The sequence below is a fragment of the Enhydra lutris genome, unplaced genomic scaffold (assembly GCF_002288905.1).
Source record: "Enhydra lutris kenyoni isolate GAN:26980312 unplaced genomic scaffold, ASM228890v2 scaffoldscaffold37, whole genome shotgun sequence".
NCBI lineage: Eukaryota > Metazoa > Chordata > Mammalia > Carnivora > Mustelidae > Enhydra > Enhydra lutris.
Window position 1 is genome coordinate 19353709 of NW_019154121.1, and position 6000 is coordinate 19359708.

Here is a 6000-nt window from a genome sequence, read left to right on the forward strand (position 1 = left end):
TAAACAAAGCCAGAACTGATTCTGAAGACTTCAGTAAGCAAACAATTGCATTTAGTGGCCAGATCCAAATCAGCATGTAAATATCTGTTCTAATATTTGTAGTTGATAGTCTCACTTGGCAGTTCTTGGATATTCTTTCTTCTTTTGAAATCTGAATTTTGCTTCAGTTTTTGACTTCATGACAAAACAAACAAACAAACAACAATCCTCATTACTTTGTCTTCTCTAATGTACCATTGCTATCCTTCATAATTGGCTTTTAGATCAAAGTCCATTATAGGATAGTTCTTCTAACAAGTATTCTATTTTATTTCTATTTTATACTGGAAGGAATATATAGGCAACTTATTAGGTGCTGAAACAAAAGAGAGAATGAGAGAGAAGGAGGCACTAGTAGTTATTCCACCAACACCAAGATTCTCAACTACATACCATACCCATCTTGGAGCCAGAGCACACATCTTAATTTTTATAAAATGTATATCATGTTCCAGTAAGAACATCCTGTCTTCAGAACACCAAATAAAGCCAAATATTATCATCTTTATGTCACAAAAGAGGGAACAGGCTCAGAGCAGAGAGAATGTTGTAAGATGGCATGGTTAGAGGTAGAGGCGGGGCTCAAATAGAAGTCTTCTAATTTCTACCTTATTATCTTGTCCTATTTTACCCTTTACTATGTTTCCATCATTGCACTTCTCTTTACCATGGTCCATATTGGATACTGATACTATTGTTCTCTTCATTGTTAGCTTTTGATTTTTCAGAAGCTAATTGTCTAACTGGAAAAGTTTTTTTAAATAATAGGGAACATTTTTTGTGTATATGTCTTTTTCTGTGTTGCTGTCATCTCTAGCAATTAGGTATAAGTCAGGAGACCTGGATACTAATTTTAGATGTATCATTTACATTGTATTATGGTTGATCCTTGAAAAACATGGGGGTTCGGGGTGCTAACCCCCATGCCAACCCCTATGGAAAACCCATGTATAAGGTTTGAATCCCCCAAAACTTAACTGCTAATAGGCTACTGTTGACCAGAAGCCTTACTGATAACAAACAGTTGATTAACATATATTTTGTATGTTTGTATTATATACTATATTCTAAAGTAAAGTAAAGTAAACTAGAAAGTAAACTAAGAACATCATAAGGAATTGGGGCACCTTGTTGGCTCATTCAGTTAAATGGCTGCCTTCGGCTCAGGTCATGATCCCAGGGTCCTGAGATCAAGCCCCTGCTCAGGTTCCCTGCTCAGCGGAGAGCCTGCTTCTCCCTCTCCCTCTGCCTGCTGCTCTGCACTTGTACTCTCTCTCTGTCAAATAAATAAATATAATCTTAAAAAAAAATCATAAGGAAGAAAAAAACACATTTACAGAACTATACTGCTAAAAGTCCATGTATAAGTTGACCTGTGCGTTTAAACCTGTGTTGTTCAGGGATCTGATGTACTTGGCTTCTCTAGGTCTCTCTCCCCTCATCTATAAAATAGAAGGCTTAAACTCCATCTATGTGTTTCAAACTTGGCTGCATATCAGAATCACCTTGTCATTCTTATTTGTTTTGGTGAAATAATACATAGCATGATGGTTATATTTTTAAAGTTCCTTATCAGTTAGAGATCTATATTGGAATATTCATGGACAAAATTACATTTTTACTTGGATTTTCTTTAAAATAATCTAACAAAAAAATAACATAAGTATGTTAATATTACATGGCTGATAAAATGTGGATGGCTAAAAAATTCTTTTAAATATTAAGAAAATCACTTATGGATCTATTAAGAATGCCTGTGCCTAACTAAGCCCTATTTACAGAGATTTTAATTTAGCTATTGTAGCATAGGGTTTATAACTTGAATGTAAGTATTTTTTTGACAATTACATGGGTGGTTCTATCAGCAGTCAAGGTTGAAAATTTACCAGGAACTATAGATAACTTCTAAGTTATCTTCTAGGTCTAAAGGCACATAACGTTACTTATTCCCACCCTTTAAGAAAGAGATGCTTTATTCATCGATTGACTTTATTCATTGGTATGGTAAAAATTGTCCCACACCTGAAGGGGGTGATCTTTGGACCCAATGCTGTCTGTGCACAAATTCATCATAAAGGACTCCCAGCACCTTCCTGACTTCTTGTTTCCTTATCTGTGAGATAAAAGAGATAGACTCAATCAAACTCTGATCACTCAATAGAGCTTTAGCAACAGGGGAAGATCAGAGAAGATAGCCGGTACATCTAGCTATACTCCATTATAGGTGAAATGAATTTGTCCATGCTCTCCCTGTCCTTTGTACAGACCTAGAAAAGAAAGACATCTAGACATTAGGTTTTCTATCTGCCTTTCACTCCATTAAATGGCCTGAATAGCCTTATTAGGATTTTACTCTTGGACTACCATGTATGTAAATTCAGCTTTTAATTCACTCACCCATCTCATTATATATACAACATTCTTGAGGCAGTTACTATAAGTTAGTTTTTTTGTTTTTGTTTTTTGCCAGTTAGTGTAGAAGGAAGAAAAAAGAAGCAAAAGAAACATGTCTTAAGTGCACTTGATTAAGCATTGTATATATACCATTGTTTTTAATATAATGAAAAATATCACGAGATAATATAGGTATATTCAGCCGTCAAATAGAAACCAAAGATCAAAGAGATTAGTTTTTCCAAGGTAATTGAAACAGGTAATGGAAAAGCTAAGATTGAACCTGTTTATATTATCCTCTAGAGCTGGCATGTCAACATCCCTGTGGTCACAGAGGCATAGTCTATACACTCTCCTGCCTTCCCTCCCTCTCTCCATCCATCCATCCTTCCTTCCTTCATATTTTCTTTCATTCCTTCCTTTCTTCTTTTCTTCTTCCCTCCTCCTTCTCTTTTTCTCTAAAACCTTTAACGATTCTCTTAGCCCCATCTACTCTGAAAACTTTCACTCCTGAACCCCAACTGCTGATGTTTCTATAAACTCTTCCTCTCTGCAGGCTCTCTGTTCAATGCTAGGCTCTCACAAGCAACCATTCCAGAACCCTACTTGTTTCTGCTGCCAAACTGTTTCAATGATAGGAAATACAAAGGTGTTGCAAGATCAGACTAGGCACATTCAAGGGAGAAAGAAGCAGTTTGAAATGGAAATGAGCAAATTTTGCGTGTTCAGCAGAAGGAATAGCCATGTACTTCTGAATAAGAGGTTTCTCTCTCTCTCTTTTTTAAAAAAGATTTTATTTATTTGACAGAGAGAGACACAGCAAGAGAGGGAACACAAGCAGAGAGAGAGAGAAGTAGGCTTCCCACTGAGCAGAGAGCCTGATCCAGGCCTGGATTCCAGGACCCTGGGATCATGACCTGAGTCAAAGGCAGATGCTTAAGGACTGAGCCACCCAGGCGCCCTGAGAGGTTTATCTCTTCACTTGCTCCATAAAAAGGTAGAAAAGTCATACAATTAATAGCGAAAGCCACCCACAGCCTGCAGTCATTGGCTTCATTTCTTATATGGCCCTTGGTCATATGAAGAAATAACTTTCAATTGCTGAGCCATAAATAGCTCACAGGTGGTCTAAGATATTGGTACTCTATTCTTAAGCAGTTGAGAAGTCTGGATTAACTGAACTTCAGACCACAGTCTTGTCTGTTTAGCCTAGTATGCCTCATACATGTTATCATGTGCCCTAAGTCGTGAAAATAGTTGGAAGCATCTTCATAAGTCTGTTTATTTTATATTTTGGGTTTTTGTTTTTGTAGTTGTTTTATTTCTCATACAATTTGTCTTCTCTGAAATATTTAAAGTGATCAGTCATAATTTGGGGATGTTTGTTTTTGTTATTCTTCATGTATTTATTAGCATTTTTATTGTAATATGTATCATAGGTAATGGGGAAAAAACCAGCAGACCTGATGTATCACTTAATGAATTATCACAAGGTGAACATTCTTGTAACCACCACTCAGGTCAAGAAATAGAACTTTTCCAGCCATTCCAGGATTTTAAGGGCAGCAGCAGGTAGGTTGCTTTTATGGTGACTGTACTGCTTTGTAACATGGGATCATACTTTTTCTGTTACACATCTGCTTCTGATCCATTATTTCTGTCAGTCCACCTAAACTATCTAATGAGTGACTGGAGGTATGCATTTCTGTGAGAGTTTTAGCATTTAAACTCAGTGAAATTTGAGATTCTGGCTGCTCAGTTCAAAGTCATATCCCCAAGGTTTAGCACAGGGCCTGGTATATTATACACCATCAATAAATAGCTTAACTATATTCTAGAAACAATCTTTTATTTATTTATGCCCAAGGTATTTACTGGTGACTCTGCTTGACCCTCCCCTAGTTGTTAGGAGTACAAACATAAATAAGACACAAATAAGTTCACTCTCCTTTGAGCAATAAATGTGTACGTGAACAATTACAATGAAATACTGTAAGTGCTACATCTAAGATACATACCAAGTGAGAGAGTTACGTAAAGAAGGTATTGATGAATTTTCCTTGGAAAGTTAAATGAGTGGCATTTAAGATAAGTCATGGAGGATGAATAATAGTATGCAAAACTGAGAAAGGTGAACTATATATTTTAGGCAGATTAGAGTGTGTGCCAATTCATAAAGATGTGAAACCACTTCATGTGTCCTGGGAACCACACAGAGTTGCGTGCTGCTGGAGTGTTGTATAGCAAGGGTAGAAGCATGAGGTAGGCAGGAAAACAGTATGGTGGGGGAAAAAATGGGGTCTTCTTTTGCCATTCTAAAAGAATTATTTCATTGCATCTCAGCAGCAGGACATCTTGAAGACTTGCAAGCAGAGTGCCATGGTCACATTTGTCTTTCAGAAACTCATGTGTGGGGATGCCTGCGTGGCTCAGTGGTTAAAGCCTCTGCCTTCAGCTCCGGTCATGATCTCAGGATCCTGGGATTGAGCCCCGCATCAGGCTCTCTGCTCAGCGGGGAGCCTGATTCCCCTCCTCTCTCTGCCTGTCTTTCTGCCTACTTGTGATCTCTCTCTGTCAAATAAATAAATGAAATACTAAAAAAAAAAAAAGAAAGAAAGAAACTCATGTGTGCTTCAATGACCACCACACTGAAGAGGCTTCAGTGAGAGGCAAGCAGGAGGGTCATATAGAATTTAAAACTGATTGTGGGTGTGAGAAGAAGGGCATGGCTTCTGGAGAGGTTTAGAACAGAGCAGTACCAACTTTTGAAAAAGACTAATTGGGTAAGTGCAGAAAGGGGGATATGGTATTTTTTTTTTATAATTTCTTTTTTTTTAAAGATTTTATTTTTATTTATTTATTCGACAGATAGAGATCACAAGTAGACAGAGAGGCAGGCAGAGAGAGAGGAGGAAGCAGGCTCCCCGCCGAGCAGAGAGCCCAATGTGGGGCTCGATCCCAGGACTCTGGGATCATGACCTGAGCCGAAGGCAGAGGCTTTAACCCACTGAGCCACCCAGGCGCCCCGGGATATGGTATTTTTGAGTGAGTCTGGAATCTCCTAATACAATGCAGAGCCTGAATCTTCCTACCATATTCCATATGTTTTCTTTTTTCTTTGTTGTTTGGCTAGAGATTTAAAACAAAACAAAACATTATGCCTGTAGGGTAATCTCTTTCATTGAAAATGGGAATTTCACTTAAAATAAATAAAATATATTCACATGCATAATTTGCCATAGCTGAGGTGATCTGTAGCAGAGCTACAACTTTCCAGTGAACTTTTTGCCCTTAGTTATGAGAGCTGTATCAGGAGTGGTTTTTGTATTTTCTAAATTAACTTCACTATCTACAGCCTGTGACTATAGGATTCTAAGTAACCACTCCATCATTTACCAGGGGCAGAGCTCAGCTTGGGGATTGGTGGAGAGAGGCAGCCCACTGGATCCAACTAATATGACTCCTCTGCAAAGTGGAATAACATAAACAGCGTGGACTGAAGGCCTAGGTTCAAATCATGACTTTGTTGCTTAGAACTGTCCCTTAACTACTCTGAGTCTTCACTGT